The following is a 27,545-nucleotide window of genomic DNA, read 5'->3' on the forward strand; positions in this document are numbered from 1 at the left end:
TCTGTATATGCAGTAAAGCGTGCTTGTTATACTCCCTGTAGAACCTAAGGGGTTAATCCTCTGCATTGTGTAAAAACACTGATCCTGTCTTCTCTGATCCTCCCCTTCTTCCAGTGTCCCCCTCTTATCTCCTGATAAGACATATCGTGTGGAGTCACTCTGCACATGCTCAATTTGGTGTATATTGCTAGAGAGGGTTTTTTTTTTCTTGGTAGAGTGCATGTGATCAGCACAGGGCCAATCAGCACTGTCCAGAGAGAGGTCAGGAGTTCTGCATCTTCCTAGAGCAAAATGAAAACTCCTACAAGCTTTAACCAGTGCTCTGCTGGACACTGATAGAAGTCACAAGACTTCTGTAACTGCTGATGAGAAAAGATATTTAGCAGTTTATATTTACAAAAATAATTGCATTTCCATGTTGTGTGTACTGTGGGAGATCAGATATAGTGAATGCAGTGTCCGGGGAGATCAGATATAGTGAATGCAGTGTCCGGGGAGACCAGATATAGTGAATGCAGAGTCCGGGGAGATCAGATATAGTGAATGCAGGGTCCGGGGAGACCAGATATAGTGAAGGCAGGGTCCAGGGAGACCGGATATAGCGAATGCAGGGTCTGGGGAGACCAGATATAGTGAATGCGGGGTCCGGGGAGAGCAGATATAGTGAATGCAGGGTCCGGGGAGACCAGATATAGTGAATGCAGGGTCCGGGGAGAGCAGATATAGTGAATGCAGGGTCCGGAGAGACCAAATATAGTGAATGCAGGGTCCGGGGAGACCAGATATAGTGAATGCAGGGTCCGGGGAGAGCGGATATAGTGAATGCAGGGTCCGGGCAGAGCGGATATAGTGAATGCAGGGTCCAGGGAGACCAGATATAGTGAATGCAGGGTCCGGGAAGACCAGATATAGTGAATGCAGGGTCCGGGCAGAGCGGATATAGTGAATGCAGGGTCTGGGGAGACCGAATATAGTGAATGAAGGGTCCGGGGAGACCGGATATAGTGAATGCAGGGTCCGGGGAGACCAGATATAGTGAATGCAGGGTCCGGGGAGAGCGGATATAGTGAATGCAGGGTCCGGGGAGACCAGATATAGTGAATGCAGGGTCCGGGGAGAGCGGATATAGTGAATGCAGGGTCCGGGGAGAGTTGATATAGTGAATGCAGGGTCTGGGGAGAGCGGATATAGTGAATGCAGGGTCTGGGGAGAGTTGATATAGTGAATGCAGGGTCTGGGGAGAGTTGATATAGTGAATGCAGGGTCCAGGGAGAGCGGATATAGTGAATGCGGGGTCCAGGGAGACCAGATATAGTGAATGCAGGGTCCGGGGAGACCAGATATAGTGAATGCAGGGTCCAGGGAGAGCGGATATAGTGAATGCAGGGTCCGTGGAGTACAGATATAGTGAATGCAGGGTCCGGGGAGAGCAGATATAGTGAATGCAGGGTCCTGGGGAGACCGGATATAGTGAATGCAGCGTCCGGGGAGAGGGGATATAGTGAATGCAGGGTCCGGGGAGAGCGGATATAGTGAATGCAACGGTCCGGGGAGAGTGGATATAATGAATGCAGGGTCTGGGGAGACCGGATATAGAAAATGCAGGGTCCGGGGAGAGCGGATATAGTGAATGCAGGGTCCGGGGAGAGCGGATATAGTGAATGCAGGGTCCAGGGAGAGCGGATATAGTGAATGCAGGGTCCGGGGACAGCGAATATAGTGAATGCAGGGTCCGGGGACAGCGAATATAGTGAATGCAGGGTCCGGGGAGACCGGATATAGTGAATGCAGGGTCCGGGGAGACCAGATATAGAGAAAGCAGGGTCCAGGGAGAGCGGATATAGTGAATGCAGGGTCCAGGGAGAGCTTGGCAGAGAGAGGGATTAAAAAATACATTATCTTCTTACACCGCAAAAGACTGGAAAAACATCCCCAGTGTTGTCTTATTGAAGAGGAAAGCTGCCTGTGGATGGTGCTGAGTCAGCAGGTGCCCATAATGTTCAGGCAGACTGGGTCTAAAGAGGTATGTCAATGCATAAAGCGGCATTTGAAACAGAACACCGCCATTTTCGCCAATGCAGAGCACTGCAATGAACAGATGGGTCAGATGGGCGTCCTAAACCACACACGGGTGATGCACTGGCTAGGGTCATTGCGGTAAGGTAAAACACACGTGCCACCATCATGCGCAGATGTGAACAGAGCCTTAATCCTTCACAGAACATTCCTTTAATTTTTCTTTCCCAGCCAGGATCTCGAAAAAAACAAGCACATGTTTCTTATTCCACCGGCGTGTGTGCCTTTAAAAGCCTTCAAGAATGGAGGACAGGAATGTGGGGTGGTGTGAGGCTGAGCAAACAGCAAAGGCTTTTATTTTGGGGGGATGTCATGGTTCACCGGCTCTGATCCTCTCCTTGGCTCCAGGGCCTGGCACCGTGTGGTCTGATGATGTGCTATTTCACTGTGTCCACATTTATAATTTGAGGTTGGTGCTGCAGTCAGCACTCGTGCCACAATGTTTTTAAACCAGCGGCGTTTTTTTAAAAAATGAGATGGTGTTGTGTGCGAAGAGGCCGCCATCGCTTCCAACGAGGCGACATCTGGAGATCAGAGCCCCGGAATGGGGTCCAGAAAATGTCTCGAGTGCCTGAAGCGTTATTTAAGTTTTTTTTATTTTTTTATGGAATGTCTCAGATCTTCGCTCCAGATCCAACCTCAACATACAGGACATTTTTTTTGTCACATTTTGTAGTTATATGAAGCAAAAATATTGCTTAGCAGAGTTCTCTTAAAGCGGAACTCCGGAAGAAGCAAATCTTGTCTACAAACAAGAGTTGTGTGTATTAAAATAGTTACATAGTTAGTCTGGCTGAAAAAAGACAAAAGTCCATCTAGTTCAACCATAAAAAAAAAAGTTATAATCCTACACCCACATTTGATCCAGAGGAAGGCAAAAAAACTCAGCATGATCCAATTTGCTCCTGCAGGGGAAAAAAATTACTTCCTAATCCCCCGAGAGGCAATTGGATATTCCCTGGATCAACTTTAACTATAAATGTTAGTAACCAGTTATAATCTCTATAGCTGGGAAAGAATCCAGGACTTTTTTAAAGCAATCCGCTGAGCTGGCCAGAACTAGCTCTTGAGGGAGTTTATTCCACATTTTCACAGCTCTTACTGTGAAGAAATCTATCCGTGTTTGGAGATTAAATGTATTTTCCTCCAGACGTAAAGAGCGCCCCCTTGTCCTCTGTGATGACCTCAGGGGGAATAACTCTACACCGAGTTCACTATATGAACCACTGATGTATTTATACATGGAGATCATATCCCCCTTATGTATTATACATGGTGATCATATCCCCCCTTATGTATTATACATGGAGATCATATCCCCCCTTATGTATTATACATGGTGATCATATCCCCCCTTATGTATTATACATGGAGATCATATCCCCCCTTATGTATTATACATGGTGATCATATCCCCCTTATGTATTATACATGGAGATCATATCCCCCCTTATGTATTATACATGGAGATCATATCCCCCCCTTATGTATTATACATGGTGATCATATCCCCCCTTATGTATTATACATGGTGATCATATCCCCCCTTATGTATTATACATGGAGATCATATCCCCCCTTATGTATTATACATGGTGATCATATCCCCCTTATGTATTATACATGGAGATCATGTCCCCCCTTATGTATTATACATGGAGATCATATCCCCCCTCCTTATGTATTATACATGGAGATCATATCCCCCCTCCTTATGTATTATACATGGAGATCATATCCCCCCTTATGTATTATACATGGAGATCATATCCCCCTTATGTATTATACATGGAGATCATATCCCCCCTTATGTATTATACATGGAGATCATATCCCCCTTATGTATTATACATGGAGATCATATCCCCCTTTATGTATTATACATGGAGATCATATCCCCCCTTATGTATTATACATGGAGATCATATCCCCCCTTATGTATTATACATGGAGATCATATCCCCCTTATGTATTATACATGGAGATCATATCCCCCCCCTTATGTATTATACATGGAGATCATATCCCCCTTATGTATTATACATGGAGATCATATCCCCCCCCCTTATGTATTATACATGGAGATCATATCCCCCTTATGTATTATACATGGAGATCATATCCCCCCCCTTATGTATTATACATGGAGATCATATCCCCCCTTATGTATTATACATGGAGATCATATCCCCCCTTATGTATTATACATGGAGATCATATCCCCCCTTATGTATTATACATGGAGATCATATCCCCCCTTATGTATTATACATGGAGATCATATCCCCCCTTATGTATTATACATGGTGATCATATCCCCCCTTATGTATTATACATGGAGATCATATCCCCCCTTATGTATTATACATGGAGATCATATCCCCCCTTATGTATTATACATGGTGATCATATCCCCCCTTATGTATTATACATGGAGATCATATCCCCCCTTATGTATTATACATGGAGATCATATCCCCCCTTATGTATTATTCATGGAGGTCATATCCACTAATAAAACATCAAAACAAGCTCAAGGACTGGTCACGGTCTCCTGGGTGCCTAGCTGTGCAGGACTATAGGGGAACCCAAATCTATTGCAACTTCTAAGGGTGTAAAAAGTTGCGAGTCAAGTTAATGCCAAAGAGTCAAGTTAATGCCAAAGAGCTCAATTTTGGACTCATCTGAACCCAAAACGTTCTCCAAATCCTTCTCTGAATCATTTATATATTCATTGGCAAGCTTCAGTCGGACCTGTACATGTGCCTTCTTGAGGAGGGGGACCTTGCGGGTGCTGCAAGATTTTAATCCATGGTGGCGTATTCTGTTGCCAACGGTTTGTTTGATGACTGTGGTCCCAACTGCCCTGAGATCATTCACAAGCTCCTCCCGTGTAGTTCTAGGCTGATCCCTCACTTTTCTTCTCATGTTTTCCTTATCCCACGAGGCGAAATCCTGCATGGAGATCCTGACCGAGGAAGATTAATGGTTTTTTTGTATTTCTTCCATTTGCGAATAATCGTTCCAACAGTTGTCTCCTTCTCACCAAGCTTCTTGCTGATGGTTTTGTAGCCCATTCAGCCTTGTGCAGGTCTACAATCTTGTCCCTGATGTCCTTTGACAGCTCTTTGGTCTTTGCCCATGGTGGTGAGGTTTGAATGGAAGAAAGATTTTGTGGACAGGTTTCTTTTATACACATAACGAGTTACCATATGAGCCAGGGGCGGACTGACAACTCATGGGGCCCCCGGGCAATAGGGGATCATGGGGCCCCTGTGTCCTTGTCCAAGCTCAAAAAAGCCTATGAAAAAGGTACCAGGGGCATCTCATGGGGCCCCCTACTGACCCTGGGCCCTCGGGCAGTGCCCAAGTTTCCAAATGGTATGAGCACATAGCCAGCCTGTGGGAGTCAGAATTATTGTTGGTTGGTAGGGGATCAAATACTTATTTTACTCACTGAACTGCAACTCAATTTATAACATTTGTATTGTGTTTTTTTCTGGATTTTTGGTTGATATTCTGTCTCTATCAATACACCTAAGATAAAAATGATAGAACCTTCATTTCTTTGTAAATGGGCAAACTTACAAATTCTGCAGGGGATCAAATAATTATTTTCGCCATTTTGTATATATATATCACACACCTACTGAGCGACATATCAGACTGGATGTTGCTCCACTTCCTTAAACTGAACCTCTCCAAAACCGAGTTTCTTGTCTTCCCCCCAGCCCGGACACCACCCCCCATTGACTTCTCCATCATGTCCAAAAACGCCACCATCAAACCCGCCCCGCAGGCCAGAGTACTTGGTGTCATTCTGGACTCCAACCTATCCTTCCAGCCCCAAGTCCAATCTTTAACAAACTCGTGCAGACTCCACCTCCGCAACATCGCCAAAATCCGCACGTTCCTAACCCCAGAAACCACTAAACAGCTCATCCACTCCCTCATCATATCACGACTCGACTACTGCAACTCCCTCCTCACTGGCCTGCCTCGCCGCTGGCTATCCCCACTTCAGTCGATCCTGAATACGGCTGCCAGACTCATTCACCTTTCCAACTGCTCCATCTCCGCCACCCCCCTCTGCTAATCCCTCCACTGGCTTCCGATTGCACAACGGATCAAATTCAAAATCCTAACACTGACATACAAAGCTGTCCACCATACTGCCCCGAACTACATCACTGACCTAATATCCAAGTACCGCCCAACACGCACACTCCGCTCCTCACAAGACCTCCTTCTCTCTAGTTCCCTGGTCTCCTCCTCCCATGCCAGCCTCCAGGACTTCTCCAGGGTGTCACCCATCCTCTGGAACTCCCTGCCCCAACCCATCAGATTATCACCTACTCTCCTCTCCTTTAGGCGCACCCTGAAAACCCATCTCTTCAGGGAAGCCTACCCCACCCCCTGCTAACTTGCCGACCTCCTCCACTCTTCCTACCACTCCATCCCCCACAGCTATCTCCTCCTGTGCCACCATCCCCTCCCTCCTAGATTGTAAGCTCGAAAGAGCAGGGCCCTCAATCCCCTCATGTTTTGCATTGTATTGTATTGTTATTGTTCTGTCCCCCATTGTAATGTACAGCACTGAGCGAACTATTGGCGCTTTATAAATACTGTATAATAATAATACATATATATATATATACATACAAGCAGTGCTCAGTACATCCCTTTTGAAAAGTAAGATTTTAATCAATTTCCAAAATTTTGACAAAACTGAGTTTTATAGAACATTTGTTTAGCTCATTACATGAAAGTAAGTTAAATAATATAACTTAGATTGCAAAATGTTCAGTTTTACTCAAATTAGTTGATGCAATAATGAATACACCCCACAACAAAAACTACTACATCTAGTATTTTGTATGACCTCCATGATTTGTAAGGACAACACCAAGTCTTTAGGCATCGAATGAACAAGTTGGTGACATATTGCAACATCGATCTTTTTCCATTCTTCAAGAATAACCTCTGTTAGAGCCTGGATGCTGGATGGAGAGTGATGCTCAACTCATCTCTTCAGAATTCCCCATAGGTGTTGGATTGGGTTCAGATCAGGAGACATACTTAGCCACTGAAACACTGTTCTTCAGAAATGCATTAGTGGCCTTAGATGTGTATTTTGGATCATTGTCATGTTGGAAAAGTACATGATGACCAAGGGCATGGAGTGATGGGAGCATCTTCTCTTTTAATATAGAGCAGTACATCTGTGAATTCATGATACCATCAATGAAATGCAGCTCCCCGACACCAGCAGCACTCATGCAACATTATTGGATCTCTCCAATTACTTTTGGTCCCTTGAAAAAGGGGGGATGACTACTCTTAAGAGCTATAATTCCTAAACCTTTCCTCCAATTTGGATGTACATACCCTCTAATTAAACCTGAGAAGGTGCACTTTCAGCCCATATCCATTATAGAACTATAGTATAGTATAGTAAATACCTGAAAAAAACTAAAATTTTGCCTGTGTCCAAATATATATGGACCTAGCTGTGTGTATATATATATATATATATATATATATATATATATATACACAGTTGTGTTCAAAATAATAGCAGTGTGTTGAAAAAAGTGAATAAAGCTCAAAATCCTTCTGATAGCTTTTATTTCCATCCACACAAATGCATTGGGAACACGACACATTCTATTCCAAATCAAAACATGAAGAAAAATAAATCAAATTTGTGTTGTTGCTCTAAAAAAATTGAATTGAAGAAAAGTGAATATTAGACGGTTCAAAAAAATCGCAGCGTTTGTATTCTTCTTTACAAACTCAAACATTCACTATATAAACTGAAAAATGTTTGAAGATTTTGCTTTCCTTTGAATGACTTCATGAATATTTGGTTGTAGTCGCACTGTTTCTGAGAACTGCTGTACATCTGTGTTGCATGGAGTCACCCAACTTCTGGCCCCTGTGATCAGGTATTCCAGCCCAGGATGATTGGACCACATTCCACAGTTCTTCTCTATTTCTTGGTTTTGCCTCAGAAACGGCATTTTTGATGTCACCCCACAAGTTTTCTATTGGATTAAGATCCGGGGATTGGGCTGGCCACTCCATAACGTCAATCTTGTTGGTCTGGAACCAAGATGTTGCACGTTTACTGGTGTGTTTGGGGTGGTTGTCTTGTTGGAACACCCATTTCAAGGGCATTTCCTCTTCAGCATAAGGCAGCATGACCTCTTCAAGTATTCTGATGTATTCAAACTGATCCATGATCCCTGGTATGCGATAAATAGGCCCAACACCGTAGTATGAGAAACATCCCCATATCATGATGCTTGCACCACCATGCTTCACTGTCTTCACAGTGTACTGTGGCTTGAATTCAGTGTTTGGGGGTCGTCTGACAAACTGTCTCCGCCCACTAGACCCAAAAAGAACAATCTTACTTTCATCAGTCCACAAAATGTTGCGCCATTTCTCTTTAGGCCAGTCAATGTGCTCTTTGGCAAATTGTAACCTCTTCAGCACGCGTCTTTTTTCCAACATTGGGACTTTGCGGGGGCTTCTTGCAGATAGCTTGGCTTCACATAGGCGTCTTCTAATTGTAACAGTCCTCACAGGGAACGTCACACCTTCTTTCATCTTCCTGGAGCTGATTGTTGGCTGAGTCCGCGCCATTTTGGCTATTCTTCTATCCATTCCAATGGTAGTTTTTCGCTTTCTTCCACGTCTTTCAGGTTTTGGTTGCCATTTTAAAGTATTTGCGATCATTTTAGCTGAGCAGCCAATCATTTTCTGCACTTCTTTATATGTTTTCCCCTCTCCAATCAACTTTTTAATCAAGGTACGCTGTTCTTCTGAACAATGTCTGGAACGACCCATTTTCCTCAGAATTTCAGAGAGAAATGCACTGTAACCAGCATGTACAACATTTGCTGCCTTCCTTCCTTAAATAAGGGCAATAATTGCCACCTGTTTTTCAAAGAATGAATGACCTCACTAATAGAACTCCACACTGCTATTATTTTGAACATGCCCCTTTCAATGAGTGATTCAATGACACAGAATCAGCAGCATGCATGTCATGACTGTTGGGTCTGTTGGATTTCTATTACTCTACTACACCTGCTAGTAAATTATTTGCCACGTAGAAATATTATTTCTACCAAAAACAGTGATTGATCCGGTTAGTGATGTCTGACTGCTATTATTTTGAACACAACCGTATATGTACAGTTTACAGCGAGGAACAGAAGTATTTGAACACCCTGAGATTTTGCAAGTTCTCCCACTTAAAAATCATGGAGGGATCTGAAATTCACATTGTAGGTGCATTCCCACTCTGAGAGGCAGAATTTAAAAATAAAATTCAGGAAATCACGATGTATGATTTTTAAAGAATTTATTTGTCTTGCACTGCTGAACATAAGTATTTGAACACCTGAGAAAATCCGTGTTAATATTTGGTACAGAATCCTTTGTTTCCAACTACAGAGGTCAAACGTTTCCTGTAGTTCTTGACCAGGTTTGCACTGCAACATGGATTTTGGCCCACTCCTCCACACAGATCTCCTCTAGATCTGTCAGGTTTCGGGGCTGTCGCTGAGCAACACGGAGTTTCAGCTCCCTCCAAAGATGTTCTATTGGATTTAGGTCTGGAGACTGGCTAGGCCACTCCAGAACCTTGATATGCTTCTTACGGAGCCACTCCTTGGTTCTCCTGGCTGTGTGCTTCGGGTCGTTGTCATGTTGAAAGACCCAGCCATGACCCATCTTCAATGCTCTGACTGAGGGAAGGAGGTTGTTGCTCAAAATCTCACAATAAATGGCCCCATTCATCCTCTCCTTAATACAGTGCAGTCGCCCTGTCCCCTTCGCAGAAAAGCACCCTCAAAGCATGATGTTACCACCTCCATGCTTCACAGTAGGGATGGTGTTCTTGGGATGCAACTCATCCTTCTTTTTCCTCCAAACACGACGAGTGAAGTTTAGACCAAAAAGTTCTACTTTGGTCTCATCTGACCACATGACTTTCTCCCATGCCTCCTCTGGATCATCCAGATGGTCATTGGCAAACTTCAGACGGGCCTGGACATGTGATGACTTGAGCAGGGGAACCTTCCGTGCAATGCATGATTTAAAACCATGACGGCGTAGTGTTCTACCGACAGTGACCTTTGAAACTGTGGTCCCAGCTCTCTTCATGTCATTGACCAGCTCCTCCCTTGTAGTTCTGGGCTGATTCCTCACCTTTCTTATCATCAGTGATACCCCATGAGGTGAGATCTTGCATGGAGCCCCAGTCCGAGGGAGACTGACAGTCGTCTTTAGCCTCTTCCATTTTCTAACAATTGCTCCAACAGCTGATCTATTTTCACCAAGCTGATTGGCAATTGCCCCGTAGCCCTTTCCAGCCTTGTGGAGGTCCACAATTTTGTCTCTGGTGTCTTTTGACAGCTCTTTGGTCTTGCCCATGGTAGTAGTTGGCGTCTGACTGATTGTGGGGTTGACAGGTGTCTTTAAAGAGCTCAGACAGGTGCTACTAAGTTAGATTAATGAGTGGAGTCGAGGTGGACTTTTTAAAGGCACAGTAACAGGTCTTTGAGAGCCAGAATTCTTGCTGTTTCTTAGGTGTTCAAATACTTATGTTCAGCAGTGCAAGACAAATAAATTCTTTAAAAATCATACAATGTGATTTCCTGAAATTTTTTTTTAAATTCTGTCTCTCAGAGTGGGAATGCACCTACAATGTGAATTTCAGACCCCTCCATGATTTCTAAGGGGGAGAACTTGCAAAATCGCAGGGTGTTCAAATACTTCTGTTCCTCACTGTATGTATATATATGTGTATATATATATATATATATATATATATATATATATAAAAAAATAAAAAATATATATATAAAATATAAAATAATAATATATAAAACTGTAACAATATGTAAATACATTTACATAAAATAAATACATTAATTAAATTATAAATAAATTAAAAATAGAAGATAAAAAACATAAAATAAAAAAACAACAAAGATTAATAAAATAAAAAACAATAATTATATAAAGCTCAAACAGTGGCAATGGGATGACAAGGATGTTCTTGTACAAGGTGCGCCCATGACTTCGATAGCAGAAGAAAAATATAAATAATGTGTGTAAAAACAGAGATCCAATAAAGTGAGTGCACAACATCTGGCGTCTATCAGGGAGAAGAGAGCAGTGAGGTTCATCCTTATAACTTAATTCATCATTCCCGCTGACACTGCAAATGAGATGGACCCCCGATTACAGGCTGGAAGGAGACAGAACATGGGACACTTCCAGGCGGATCAGCCAGGAGTTAGGGGGTGCTGTGTGTGCGGGAGGGAATTAAAGGGCAACTCCACTCAAAGAGGATAAAAAAGAAAATATAATTGGTGGAAAGATTAACTGAAGTGAATGTATTCTCCCTCGAGAAAATGAAGGAAGGTTATGATCACCTTTATAAATATATAGGTAGTCAACAGAGTAAACTTGGTGCCAAGTACAAATGATAAGGGGTCACTCTTTGTACCTGGAGGAAAGAGGTTTAACATCCGCATACAGAAAGGCTTCTTTACAGTAAGAGCCGTGCAAAGCAGTTCTAACTAACCCCAAAGATCTTTGAAATAAAAAGGATTGGATGTGGTTTTTATTCAATGAGTGGAGGCAACGTACTGCAGAAAGTGGGCCTCAGCTGTGGCTGCTGACATCTCCCCAACACATATTAATTAACAATGCTACAGAAGCAGGGGCGGACTGACAACTCATGGGGTCCCCCGGGCAATAGGGGATCATGGGGCCCCTGTTTCCTTGCCCAAACTCAAAGAAGCCTATGAAAAAGGTACCAGGGGCATCTCATGGGGCCCCCTACTGACCCCGGGCCCTCGGACAGTGCCCGAGTTTCCAAATGGTCAGTCCGCCCCTGTACAGAAGACAGTTAGAGACTTTGGAGGTACTACAAGAGATGGTCAGAGACTGGGGACACTGTGTGAGAGATAGTTACAGAACTGGAATATATTGCATGAGATTACTAGAGATCAGGGCTAACTTCAAGTGGGGGCCTCAACTACAGCCCTGGATATCTCCAGGGGGGCTGCATATAATATTCTTTATATGTAAAGTGAAGTTTAATCTGCATTTACTTTCCCTGGTTCCATCCTTCCCTCCTCATTTATTAGTGTATGGTCAGCATTGGATTATTTTAATGGAAGATTTCCCCTCTCCTCCTTTAGCAGTGACGACTCTAAAATTTAGAATTTCTCATCACTTGCTGGAGAAAATTGTCATCAGGACAAACAGAGAGGATGAATCTCCCTTGTGGGGGTACAGCCAGCAATAAAAATGTCTAGAACAACATATTCAGAGTGGTGATGGGAATTTTTAGACTTGCAGATGTAGTCAGATGAAGGGAAACTTCAAACAAGCCCAATAGCTCTGGCAAGGTGGCTCTCATACAGCAAGGTTTCCCAAGATGAGCACCCAACAGTAGTTCAAACCATTGAAATACAGAAAGGAACACTGAACTAAAACCTAATAAAAGAGTCCGAGATTATTTTAATTGTTGCTAAAATGGTCATATAAAAAAAAAACCCCAATGTGTTTTTGGGTCAACACCACCTTTGCCACCTTCGAGCTCAACACAAAATAAAACTTGGAGCACCCAACAGTAGCTCAAACCATAGAAATACAAAAAACAGAGCCAGACCAAAACCAGATGAAAGAGCCCAACACCGTTTTAGTTGTTGATAAAAATAAAATTAAAAAACTGCCTATATGTTTCGGGGGGGGGGGAACACCACCTTCACAGAGGATAAAACTTGGGGCACACAACAGTAGCTCAAACCATAGAATTACAGAAAAGAGTGCCAAAGCAAAACCAGATGACAGAGTCCCAAGATTTTAAATTTTTGGTAAAAATAAATATAAAAACAGCTTACAGTTGCAAGAAAAAGTATGTGAACCCCTTGGGATTACGTGGAGTTTTGCATGAATTGGGCATAAAATGTGGTCTGAACGTCATCTAAGTCACAACAATAGAAGAACACAGTCTGCTGAACATAATACTACACAAACATTAGATGTTGCCATGGTTTAATTGCACATAACATGTAAACATTTACAGTGCAGGGAGGAAAAAGTATGTGAGGCCCTAGCTTAATGACTTCTCCCAGAGCTAATTGGAGCCAGGAGTGAGCCAACCTTGACTCCAATCAGTGTGATGATATTGGATGTGTTGCTGACAGCTGTCCTGCCCTTAAAAAACACACACCTGTTTTGGGTTTACTGGTTTCAAGAAGCACTGTCTGATGTGAACCATGCCTAGCAGAAAAGAGCTCTCAGAAGACCTACGATCAAGAATTGTTGACTTGCATGAAGCTGGAAAGGGTTACAAAAATATCTCCAAAAGCCTTGATGTTCATGTGTCCACGGTAAGACAGACTGTCTACAAATGGAGAAAGTTTAGCACTGTTGCTACTCTCCCTAGGCGTGGTCATCCTGTAAAAATGACTGCAAGAGCACAGCGCAGAATGCTGCATGAGGTAAAGAAGAATCCCAGAGTGTCAGCTAAAGACCTACAGAAATCTCTGGCACATGCTGACATTTTTGTTGACACATCTACAATAAGGAAAACATTAAACAAGAATGGAGTACATGGGAGGACACCACGGAGGAAGCCATTGCTGTCCAAAAAGAATATTGCAGCACGTTTGAAGTTTGCAAAAGAGCACCTGGATGTTCCACAGCACTACTGGCAAAATATACTGTGGACAGATGAAACCAAGATTGAGTTGTTTGGGAAGAACACACAACACTATGTGTGGAGAAAAAAAGGCACAGCACACCAACATCAAAACCTCATCCCCACTGTAAAACATGGCGGAGGGAGCATCATGGTTTGGGGCTGCTTTGCCGCCTCAGGGCCTGGACGGATTGTTGTCATTGATGGGAAAATGAATTCCAGAGTTTATCAAGACATTTTGCAGGAAAACGTACGACCATCTGTCTGCCAACTGAAGCTCCGCAGAGGATGGGTGATGCAACAGGACAATGACCCAAAGCATACAAGTAATTCAACAAAACAATGGCTGCAACAGCACAGAATACGCCTTCTGGAGTGGCCCAGTCAGAGTCCTGACCTCAACCCGATTGAAATGCTGTGGCATGACCTTAAGAGAGCGATTCACACCAGACATCCCAAGAATATTGCTACACTGAAACAGTTTTGTGAAGAGGAGTGGTCCAAAATGACTCCAGATCGTTGTGCAGGTCTGATCTGCAACTACAGGAAACGTTTGGTTGAGGTTATTGCTGCCAAAGGAGGGTCAAACAGTTATTAAGTCCAAAGGTTCACATACTTTTTCCTCCCTGCACTGTGAATGTTTACATGTTATGTGCAATTAAACCATGGCAACATCTAATGTTTGTGTAGTATTATGTTCAGCAGACTGTGTTCTTCTATTGTTGTGACTTAGATGACGTTCAGAGCACATTTTATGCCCAATTCATGCAAAACTCCACGTAATCCCAAGGGGTTCACATACTTTTTCTTGCAACTGTATATTCTTCGTCTTTTATCACCTTATTTTTTTCCCATCTTCTGGTGGGGCTCCCTTTGTTTCCAGTGCGGCATGCCATGAAATGTAGCGCCAGAGATTTGAACTGGGACAAGGTGCTGGATGATGATGGATGGATGAGGTGTACCCCCCTCTAGAGATGTTTTTCCCACTATCCGAAATTAAGCATGTTTGCTCTATCTCGGATTGACACATTGGAATGGAAATATTATTTCATGCGTACTGACAGGGGACCACAGGGTACCACTCACTTGTAGTTATTTTGTTTGCCTGCAGATTTTATATGTATTGAATCTAATATTTGAAGTTACATAAGCTGATTTATATTTTATTGCACGTAACCAAAGTTGGGAAATTTGACTCGCACTTGCTCTTACTATCCCATTATATACTGTATTCCTTTTTTTTTTTTCTGTGCAAGGGAAATGATTTTTCTCGTGTATATTTTTTGTATACTTTTTTTTTTAATTGGAAGAATAATAACAATTATTGAAAAGAAAAACAGCCTACATGTTTCGGGGGCAACACCACCTCAATACAGGATAAAACCTAGGGGCACCCAACAATAGCTGAAATCCTAGAATTACAGAAATGAGTGCCATCCCAAAACCAGATGAAAGAGTCCAAGGTCATTTTAATTGTTGGTAAAAAAAAAGTAATATAAAAATATCCTACGTGTTTTGGGGAAACACCACCTTCATCAGGGCTCCACACAGGATAAAAGTTGGGGCACCGAACAGTAACTCACACCAGAGAAATACAGAAAGGACCACCTGACCAAAACCAAATGAAAGAGTGCAAGATAATTTTAATTGCTGGTAAAAAGTCATATAAAAGTAGCCAACATGTTTCAGGGCTAACATCACCTTCATCAGGGCTCAACAAGGGAATAAACTTGGACACCTAACAGCAGCTCAAACCACAGAGTAACAGAAAGGAGTGTCAGACCAAAATCGAATGAAAGCGTCTAAGATCATTTTATTTGTTGGTAAAAAAAAGTCGTATAAGTATAGTACCCTCCTAGAATAGGTTGCTAGAGAAGCTCAGGTAAGTCTAGTTTTTGGCTCCTCTGTAAACTTTTGGAGCGGTGTATGATTGTTTTTGGCTGTTATGGGTCTCACAGGCTGCAGGTTCTACTACTTCTCCCTGCCTTATAGTGGATTCTAGAATGTATGGGCTGGAAGAGGCAGCCCCTTGGCCTGAATATTTATGTTAACTCAGACAATGCCTGGGGAGAATGCGCAGTAGGTGGCTGAGGGGTGCAGTGAGGTTCTTGTCCAGGAAGAGAAGATCCCAGCCTGAAGGGCTGCTACCCTTCTGAGCAGTTAAGCTGAAGTCTGCAGGAGTTCATCAAGGTCCCAGCTCAGTGAGATCTGGGGGGCTATTTGCTGGAAATAGTTGGAGCTAGACCTAGGGGGATTCACTGAGGAGATTTACAGGAGAAGTGTCTGGCGGGTATTGGATGGAGGCATCCAAGTATATGGGGACAGACTTGGATGTTGGATTATGAACCTAGTGACTGTCCGCTGCTTTAACCCCTTGAGAAACTGCTCCAGTGCTGCTGTATTGGGACCAGGGGCGGACTGACAACTCATGGGGCCCCCGGGCAATAGGGGATCATGGGGCCCCTGTATCCTTGCCCAAACTCAAAAAAGCCTTTGAAAAAGGTACCAGGGGCATCACATGGGGCCCCCTACTGACCCCGGGCCCTCCAAATGGTCAGTCTGCCCCTGATTGGGACCTTCCTGTTGCTGTAGTCCCAGGATTGTCTGTGCTCTTAGTGTCTGGCAAGAGCAAAGTTACCCTGTAGTGAGACAAAAGAGTGAAGACTGTCCTCTTGTGACTTGTGCACTGAATTCTGAGTATTCCAAAGTCCACTCTGCGCTCCAACTGGGTTCAACCAGCATTAAAGCACAAAAAGGACATTCCTTGCCTAGTCATTGATTTGTGAGACTGTCCAAGTTGTCATGTGCCTGGCTGTCTATACACCCAAACGGGAAGAGAACCTGTGGCAAATCAGCACTTATGTAGTTTGCACTACATAAGAATATCCAATGTGTTTCAGGGGCAACACCACCTTCATCAGGGCTCAACACAGGATACAACTTGGATGGATTCCATTGACCTCATGAATGCTCAATGGCTGCTGTCAATTTGTACCTTCATGTGGAAAGTTCAATAAGCGTTCTGATATACACTATATTGGCAAAAGTATTGGGACGCTTGCCTTTACACACACACAAACTTTAATGGCATCCCATAGGGTTCAATATTGAGTTGGCCCACCCTTTGCAGATATAACAGCTTCAATTCTTCTGGGAAGGCCGTCCACAAGGTTTAGGAGGGTGTCTATGGGAAGGTTTGACCATTCTTCCAGAAGCACATTTGTCAGGTCAGGCATTGATGTCGGGGGAGGAGGCCTGGCTCACAGTCTCCGCTCTAATTCATCCCAAAGGTGTTCTGTCTGGTTGAGGTCAGGACTCTGTGCAGGACAGTCAAGTTCCTCCACCCCAAACTCACTCATCCATGTCTTTATGGAAGAGGTTACCCCCAAACTGTTCGCACAAAGTTGGGAGTATGAAATTGTCCAAAATGTCTTGGTGTGCTGATGCCTTAAGAGTTCCCTTCACTGGAACTAATGGATCAAGCCTAACCCCTAAAAAAACAACCCCACACCATAATCCCCCCTCCACCAATCTTTACACTTGGCACAAAGCAGTCAGGCAAATATTGTTCTCCTGGCAACCATTAATTGCAGATACAGTATTTCCATCAGTTTGCCAGACAGAGAAGTGTGATTCATCACTCCAGAGAACACGTCCCCACTGCTCTAGAGTCCAGTGGCGGCATGCTTTACACCACGGCATCCGACGCTTTGCATTGCACTTGGTGATGTAAGGCTTGGATGCAGCTGCTCGGCCATGGAAACCCATTCCATGAAGCTCTCTACGCACTGTTGTTGGGCTCATCTGAAGGACACACTAAGTTTGGAGGTCTTTAGCTATTGACTCTGCAGACAGTTGGCGACTTCTGCGCACTGTGCGCTTCAGCATGCGCTGACCCCGCTCTGTCATGTGACATGGCCTACCACTTGGTGGCTGAGTTGCTGTTGTTCCCAGTTGCTTCCACTTTGTTATAATCCCACTAACAGTTGAGCGTGGAATATTTAGTAGCCAGGAAATATCATTTGACTTATTGCACAGGTGACAACCTATCACGGGACCACGCTTGGAGTCACTGAGCTCCTGAGAGCGACCCATTCTTTCACCAATGTTTGTAGAAGCAATCTGCATGCCTAGGGGCTTGATTTTATACACCTGTGTCCATGGAGGGGATTGGAACACCTGAATCACATGATTGGAGGGCGGGGACAATACGTTTAGCAATATAGTGTAGGTCTGTAAAGTCCCTGTGAGTCCATACAAATTTTATCCTTTGTTGAGCCCTGATGAAGGTGTGGTTTACACATTGGATGTTCTTATATGACTCTTTTGACAAAATTATCTTATTGAACCATTCAGCATGCGCATGGGGTGTGCCAATGTTTCTGCGCACATTCTAATCACCCCAATCACCCCATCTAATCACCCCTGCCAGAACTACCTCCAGCTCCGGCTCTGTGCTTGGCGTACTCTACTGTCATTTTTAAACACAAAAGTGTGGCCTCTGTTTTAACAAGTGACAGCTCTCCTCTCTCAGTGACTGCCTGCACTGAACCCTCCCTGCCCCGGCACATGCCAGTGAGAACAGAGGAGGGGACGGGGGAAGTGCCCACACTTTTTCAACAGCAGCACCTCCTGAAGCCTGTGCCCTCCTTGCAGCCAGCACTCTCCACTCTGCTATGAAGGCAAGCTGTAGCTGCTCTTCTATCAGGTACTGACAAGGAGGGGGATTTGGGATAGGAGGAGAATTCTGTACTTGGGGAGGGGGTGATTTGGTGGGAAAAAGTTTGTCATTTTGGTCTAAAGTGGACCAGTCCCACGCAGTCTTGCACCCTGCATTCTATAGGCAGCGCACACCTGAACTCTGCACTCTATACGCAGTGCACACCTGAACTCTGTACTCTATATGCAGTGCACACCTGAACTCTGTACTCTATATGCAGTGCTCACCTGAACTCTGTACTCTATAGGCAGTGCTCACCTGAACTCTGCACTCTATACGCAGTGCTCACCTGAACTCTGCACTCTATACGCAGTGCTCACCTGAACTCTGTACTCTATATGCAGTGCACACCTGAACTCTGTACTCTATATGCAGTGCTCACCTGAACTCTGTACTCTATATGCAGTGCTCACCTGAACTCTGTACTCTATATGCAGTGCTCACCTGAACTCTGTACTCTATATGCAGTGCTCACCTGAACTCTGTACTCTATAGGCAGTGCTCACCTGAACTCTGCACTCTATAGGCAGTGCTCACCTGAACTCTGCACTCTATAGGCAGTGCTCACCTGAACTCTGTACTCTATATGCAGTGCTCACCTGAACTCTGTACTCTATAGGCAGTGCTCACCTGAACTCTGTACTCTATAGGCAGTGCTCACCTGAACTCTGCACTCTATAGGCAGTGCTCACCTGAACTCTGTACTCTATATGCAGTGCTCACCTGAACTCTGTACTCTATAGGCAGTGCTCACCTGAACTCTGTACTCTATACGCAGTGCTCACCTGAACTCTGTACTCTATATGCAGTGCACACCTGAACTCTGTACTCTATATGCAGTGCTCACCTCAACTCTGCACTCTATACGCAGTGCACACCTGAACTCTGCACTCTATAAGCAGTGCACACCTGAACTCTGCACTCTATACACAGCGCACACCTGAACTCTGCACTCTATACGCAGTGCTCACCTGAACTCTGTACTCTATATGCAGTGCACACCTGAACTCTGTACTCTGTACTCTATATGCAGTGCTTACCTCAACTCTGCACTCTATACGCAGTGCACACCTGAACTCTGCACTCTATAAGCAGTGCACACCTGAACTCTGCACTCTATACGCAGTGCTCACCTGAACTCTGCACTCTATACGCAGTGCTCACCTGAACTCTGCACTCTATACGCAGTGCTCACCTGAACTCTGCACTCTATACGCAGTGCTCACCTGAACTCTGCACTCTATACGCAGTGCTCACCTGAACTCTGCACTCTATACGCAGTGCACACCTGTACTCTGCACTCTATACGCAGTGCTCACCTGAACTCTGCACTCTATACGCAGTGCTCACCTGAACTCTGCACTCTATACGCAGTGCTCACCTGAACTCTGCACTCTATACGCAGTGCTCACCTGAACTCTGCACTCTATACGCAGTGCTCACCTGAACTCTGCACTCTATACGCAGTGCTCACCTGAACTCTGCACTCTATACGCAGTGCACACCTGTACTCTGCACTCTATACGCAGTGCTCACCTGAACTCTGCACTCTATATGCAGTGCAAACCTGAACTCTGCACTCTAGAGGCAGTACACACCTGAACTCTGCACTGTATACGTATATAGAGCAGAGTTCAGGTGTGTACTGCCTCTAGGTGTGTACTGCCTCTATGTAGCACACACTTGAACTCTGCACTCTATAAGCAGCACACACTTGAACTCTGCACTCTATATGCAGTGCAAACCTAAACTCTGCACTCAATATGCAGGGCACACCTGAACTCTGCACTCTATATGAAGCGCACACCTGAACTCTGCACTCTATATGCAGTGCACACCTAAATTCTGCACTCTATATGAAGTGCACACCTGAACTCTGCACTCTATATGCAGTACACACTTGAACTCTATACACAGTGCACACCTGAACTCTGTACTCTATATGCAGTGCACACCTGAACTCTGCACTCTATATTCAGCGCACACCTGAACTCTGCGCTCTATAGGCAGCGCACACCTTAACTCTCCACTCTATATGCAGTACACACTTGAATACTGCCCGGTAAACACAGCTCACATCTGAATGCTGCACTGCATATGCAGCTCACACCTGAATGCAGCACTGTATACGCAGCTCACACCTGAACACTGCACTGTATACGCAGCTCACACCTGAACACTGCACTGTATACGCAGCTCACACCTGAACACTGCACTGTATACGCAGCTCACGCCTGAACACTGCACTGTATATGCAGCTCACACCTGAACACTGCACTGTATACGCAGCTCACACCTGAACACTGCACTGTATACGCAGCTCACACCTGAACACTGCACTGTATACGCAGCTCACACCGGAACTCTGCACTCGCATGTGTGTTTGAGCTTTGGGTTGCACACCCTATTACAATGTCTTGAACTCTTTCCTCATGTATTGGTCTGGTGTTCCTTTCTATATTTCTATGGTTTGAGCAATAAAAACCTGACAGCTGTTCTAATCCCTCCACACTCCGTGCACAACTGGATACATTTTAAACCAAAGGATTCCCTGAAAACTGGACATTACCATGTGGGACCGGAGTGTACTTTGACTACAGCCGCAATGACACTCGGGTCCTGCTATAGAAAACAGCCCTGACGTAAGAGATGCCTGGCCGGGTCCCCGACACCTCCTGCCAGCCGCAACGGTTTGTGTTTGGGGACAACCGTGTTACGTTAGAATTGTCCCTACTGACCCTAATTAAGTTGCAGTCTGACCATTCCCATCATTTTACTGACAAAAATAGTTCCGGGAACTCCATCTCCCAGCCGCAATGACTCTGTCTCTGGCCTGTAATTTCTTCGTTGCATTACGCTCCTAGCAGCCTGACATCTGGTAAAATCTAAAAACGCCATCCTTTACTTATATACAGTACCACCAAATACTGTCTGAATGCTGAATTCCAGGCAAACAGCTAAATACACAGAGAAAACACATATAAAGGGGGCAAGATTTGTATTCTTGTCCATCCAGTCCTGAGATTTACAAGACTCTGCGACACAGTACAGTCCTGTCTGGCAGCGCAGGAGACCTGGTTGTTCTCTGCAGCAGTTTAGTAATATTCACAGGTCATGTCCCTCCCTCAGCCTGTGATTGGATGGTGAAAGGAGAAGCAGCATAGTGATTAGCTTATCTGTCACTCTGCTCTCCCCTGCTATCAGAATGGCTCCTTGAGCTGCAACACACATTATTGGCTCTTTGCCCTGCTTCTTCCTGTCTGAGCTCTGCTGTGCAGGGACTACAAGAGAATAACACCAGTGCATTTGTAACGCGTTTCGGTGTGTTTTTTGTTGCATTTTTGGATGCGTTCCTTTTCGGATGAAGTCGATCTTCCAATCTGGAAACTTTTGTAGGCCCATGAAATCTTTAAATCTATTCAGCAATGGTGTGCCTCCCACGCCTCTTTAAGCTATAGACATACCTTCTCAGAATCATGCTGTATGGGCGGTATGGCAACTTGCTCATTCAGCAAGATCCACAGGCAGTGTCAACTCACAAAGATTCAGAAGTGGAATACAGGCGTACCTCGGTTTACAAACGCCTCGGTTTACGTAGTTTTCGGTTTACGAATGAAAATCTCTTGAAAATAACGCCTCGGTTTACAAATTATTTTGCAATACAGATGGATTACTTGGTTTTCAATGCATTTACGATTTTTTTTTTAATCATGTCCCTGTACAGTATTTATGCCCTTAAAGTGCACTTTATAAAGAGTTTTGAACAGATAAAATACTTTTTTTAAACTTTTTTTTGACCTCCGGAACGGATTAATTGGTTTTCAATGCATTCCTATGGGAAACCGTGCTTTGGTTTACGAATTTTTCGCAATACGAAACGTCCTGGAGAACACATTAAATTTGTAAACCGAGGTTCGCCTGTATAATGTATTTTATTCCAACCTGGCCAGGGGCGGACTGACAACTCATGGGGCCCCCGGGCAATAGGGGATCATAAGGCCCCTGTGTCCTTGCCCAAACTCAAAAAAGCCTATGAAAAAGGTACCGGGGCATCTCATGGGGCCCCCTACTGACCCCGGGCCCTCGGGCAGTGCCCGAGTTTCCAAATGGTCAGTCCGCCCCTGAACCTGGCACATTACAGAGGAAGTTTTTTTCACCTTCGAGCTTTATAAATAGAAGAAATCATCCCAGGCTATGAAGGCAATTTTTTTTTAGTGTATACAGGCTGGTTTATATATTATAAAAATCATGTTTTTAAAAATATTCTCTCATTAGTTTTTTCCTGGTGATCCCCTTACTACCCTGTAGTGGAGAAACTACAAGGGTTGCAAAGGTCACACTTGAGACGGTCCCAAGATGGCAGGGAGGGGGCCCGCTGCATGTGAAAGTGGTCTGTAATAAAGGGCCCTGCGATGGGAGTAAAAAGCCCCAGGATCAGTGGGAAGGGCCCCAGGCTCGGAGGGAAGGACCCCAGGAGGACCGTTGGGAAGGAACCCGGAAAAAGTGGCAAGGGCCTCAGAACCAGTGGCAAGGGCCCTGGAATGGAGTCCAGGGGCCCCTTCATGATTTCTTGCACTGAGGCTCTGAAGGTTCTAGTTACGCCTCTGCTTCACTGTAAGGCTGAGTACAGGTGACTTGAAATTCAGCCGGCCGGTTCGGCCTGACTGCACATAGGAGTTTTATTTTGGAAAAGGTTTACTTCTCTTACATTTTATTGATATTAAAGACTCCAGTTTCAATTAATTTACAAATACATTTTTAATCATGTCCCTGTACAGTATTTATGCCTTTAAAATGCACTTTATAAAGAGTTTTGAACAGATAAAATACTTTTTTTTAACTTTTTTCTGACCTCTGGAATGAATTAATTGGTTTTCAATGCATTCCTATGGGAAACCACGTTTCGGTTTACAATTTTTTTGCAATACGAAAAGTTTCGCAGAACGAATTTGCAAACTGAGGTACGCCTGTATAATGTATTAAAGACTCCCAGTGGGGTATTGTAAGTATTAGGATCTTGCAAGAGTTTCATGCCTTTCGGGGGGATCCCTTATTAAATTGATAGGGGCTTGGGTACAATAGAAGGGGGGCTGGCTGCTGCACTCCGCAACTCTGATTGCGTCTGTTGCGCTGTTCTTGAGGCTGAGCAATATGGCAGCAGGGACACTGCATGGTCATCTTGCCAGGATGCTCTGGGGGGGGGGGTTTGAGCCCCCCTGACTCCCCCTTTATCTACGCCCCTGCTCTATTGGGATGATTCTTATCTCACTCTGTGTCCCTGAGATCCCATGACAAGAGATAAAGGACAGATGTGTCACAAGGACAGCAATAAAACCTTGGAAAATGCCACTTGGGGGGGTAACCCCCCTGACTCCCCCCTTATCTTTGCCCCTGCTCCATTGGGATGATTCTGATCTCACTCTCTGTCCCCGTGACCCCATGACAAGAGATAAAGGACAAATGTGTCACAAGAACAATAAAACCTTGGAAAATGCTACTTGGGGGGGGTTTGAACCCCCCTGACTCCCCCCTTATCTACGCCCCTGCTCCATTGGGATGATTCTGATCTCATTCTCTGTCCCAGTGACCCCATGACAAGAGATAAAGGACAGATGTGTCACAAGGACAGCAATAAAACCTTGGAAAATGCCACTTGGGGGGGGTTGAACCCCCCTGACTCCCCCCTTATCTACGCCCCTGCTCTATTGGGATGATTCTTATCTCACTCTATGTCCCTGTGACTCCATGACAAGAGATAAAGGACAGATGTGTCACAAGGACAGCAATAAAACCTTTGAAAATGCCACTGGGGGGGGGCTTGAACCCCCCTGACTCCCCTCTTATCTACACCCCTGCTCCATTGGGATGATTCTGATCTCACTCTCTGTCCCTGTGACCCCATGACAAGAGATAAAGGACAGATGTGTCACAAGGACAACAATAAAACCTTGGAATATGTCACTTGGGGGGGTTGAACCCCCCTGACTCCCCCCTTATCTACGCCCCTGCTCCATTGGGATGATTCTGATCTCACTCTCTGTCCCTGTGACCCCATGACAAGAGATAAAGGACAGATGTGTCACAAGGACAGCAATAAAACCTTGGAAAATGCCTCTTGCCCTTCCAGTATATTTGGTTAAAGGAAACCAGAGTGGTCCGAAGAACTCCATACTTGCCAACATTATGGTCTCGGATTGCGGGTCCATGCCCATGGTCTAAATTTTGCCATCCACTTTCTGGGTGAGTGTACCCACTTTATAGGTCGGTCCCACCTCTAAATATGTGTGGACCACCCACTTGCAGCCCTGATCCCCGTAATTATTTCTTTCTCATGTACAGTAACTCAAATAAGGTTGATGCTGTGATCACGGGACATGGCCTGGGACACGTCATCCAAGATGTGGGACCAGGGGCGGACTGACAACTCAAGGTGCCCCCGGGCAATAGGGGATCATGGGGCCCCTGTGTCCTTGCCCAAACTCAAAAAAGCCTATGAAAAAGGTACCAGGGGCATCTCATGGGGCCCCCTACTGACCCCGGGCCCTTGGGCAGTGCCGAGTTTCCAAATGGTCAGTCCGCCCCTGTGTGGGACCGTCCCATCAAATGCAGGATGGTTGGCATCCATGATCTCCCCAATAGCACAAGACAACTATACAATTTCCAGGTTTAAAAAAACCCCATTCATTTCTAAGCCTCCGTGCTGCAGGAAAAGAGTACAAATGCACTTTTCTATCTGCGCCGACTCAACCTTTTTCCAGTTTTTCCCATTCTTTCCACATACAGCAAATTTGTAAGTTTGCCCCCAGCCATTCTGACTTATGGGTATTTCTCTGCAAAGCTGAGTTCCCCCCATTGCGGAGCCTATCATTTGCGGTGGCGCTCTGCACGGCTTGGAGAGAAGATCATGTTCCCGGCCTGACACAAAGTAATGTTTTGCTGTAATTTCCGAATTAACTACACACAGCTAAAACACAAATTGCGAGCTTGGGCTACTGTACAGGGAGGAGATGGGGCTGAAATTCGATGGTATCCTTAAGAAGTAGGTTAAGGTTTCCCCAGTTTTATATAATATTGTTCCAAGCAAATGTATTCCACGGAAGGGCCAAAAGAATTCCTTAAAGTGGACCTGTCACTGAGATTGAATCAATTCTGACAATAGGCAGCAATTATACCATTGTAAAAAAAAGAAAAAAAAACTTTTTATCATTAAATAGCAGTCTTTAAGCTCCGGTATAGTGACTCTGCCTAGGATGGGATGATGCAGGGGCGGACTGACCATTTGGGAACTCGGGCACTGCCTGAGGGCCCGGGGTCAGTAGGGGGCCCCTTGAGATGTCCCTTGGTACCTTTCATAGGCTTTTTTGGGTGTGGTTTGAGTGTGGGCAAGAACACAGGGGCCCCATGATCCCCTATTGCCCGGCGGGCTCCATGAGTTGTCAGTCCGCCCCTGGGATGATGTCATCAGTCAGGAAACATTTCCTCAGTCTCCTCTCTGCCAGTAATCAGACTGCAACATTGTACCTTTCTAGCAAGTTAGAGGCTGCAGCAGGGGGCTGATCTGTGTCAGATGTTTGTGAACACAGCCAAGAATTGCAAGGCACATAACTTTGCCATCTTTAAGGCTAGGTTCACATCTGTGCGGGCGGTGCTGCTGCGGGACACGCACAAATACCGGCAGCCGCAACCACCCACACAGAGAAATGTGGAAGCCGCGGGCGGGCACCAGTAGTCCTAATGGCACGCTGCCCGCACTGGCAATCGCAACCGTACTATGAAACTCAGTTCCCGTGTGAGCTGCGATATCAAAAGTATACAGCATTAAAGGAAGAGAAAAGGGATTTTTTAGTTGCTCAACAGATTTCACACGTAATATGTGCTAAAATCAATACAAAGCTTTATTCCATATTAACATAGAAAAGAACTACATCACATTAGCGGTTTTGAAACATGTAAAACCAACATGATACTTCATATGGCTTGAAGTTCACAATGCAACAATTCCAACTCGACATGTTTTGCCAAATTTCTGGGTGACACCATCACAGGGGGTGCAGGAGCAGGATGCCGGCACAGTGACAGCTGCCCCCACCCCGGTGTAGCGGTAAAATGAGTATCCCCTAAAGCAACTGCGCATGTGCTGGTTTCAGGCCAATGATTGTGAGAACAATGAGGAATCATCCCAGAACTGTCACGTGTAGTTGTCAGTGTATTGTGTTACCAAGGGCAGACTGACCATTCAAGTACTTGGGCACTGCCCAAGGGCTCAGGGTCAGTAGGGGGCCCCATGAAATGCCCATCGTACCTTTTTTATAGGCTTTTTTGGGTGTGCTTTGAGTGTGGGCAAGGACACAGGGGCCCCATGATCCCCTATTGCCCGGGGGCCACATGAGTTGTCAGTCCGCCCTTGTGTGTTACCAATTGTTTTCTTGGTGACTGTGGTCCCAGCTGCCTGGAGATCATTGACAAGATCCTCCCGTGTAGTTCTGGGATGACTCCTCACTGTTCTCATGATCATTGACACTCCACGAGGTGAGATCTTGCATGGTGCACCAGACCTAGGGAGACTGACACTTGTTTTGTGTTTCTTCCATTTGTGAATGATTGCACCGACTGTTGTCACCTTCTCACCAATCTGCTTGGCGATAGTTTGGTAGCCCAGTCCAGCCTTGTGTAGGTCTACAATCTTGTCCCCGACATCCTTGGACAGCTCTTCGGTCTTTGCCATGGTGGAGAGTGGAATCTGATGGTTTGATTGCTCCTGTGGACAGGTGTCTTTTATACAGGTAACAAAATGAGATTAGCAGCACTCCTTTTAAGAGACTGCTTCTAATCTCAGCTTGTTATCTGTATGAAAGACATCTGGTAGCCAGAAATCCTGCTGAATGATAGGGGATCAAATACTTATTTCCCTCATGAACATGCAAATCAGTCATCATTTGTTAGACATGCATTTCTGCTGAATTTTTTGTTGCTACTCTGTCTCTCAGTGTTACAATACACCGAACATTCGAT

The sequence above is a fragment of the Staurois parvus genome, unplaced genomic scaffold (assembly GCF_062004578.1).
Source record: "Staurois parvus isolate SC_StPar_1 unplaced genomic scaffold, SC_StPar_1.0 ptg000190l, whole genome shotgun sequence".
In the NCBI taxonomy this organism is placed as follows: domain Eukaryota; kingdom Metazoa; phylum Chordata; class Amphibia; order Anura; family Ranidae; genus Staurois; species Staurois parvus.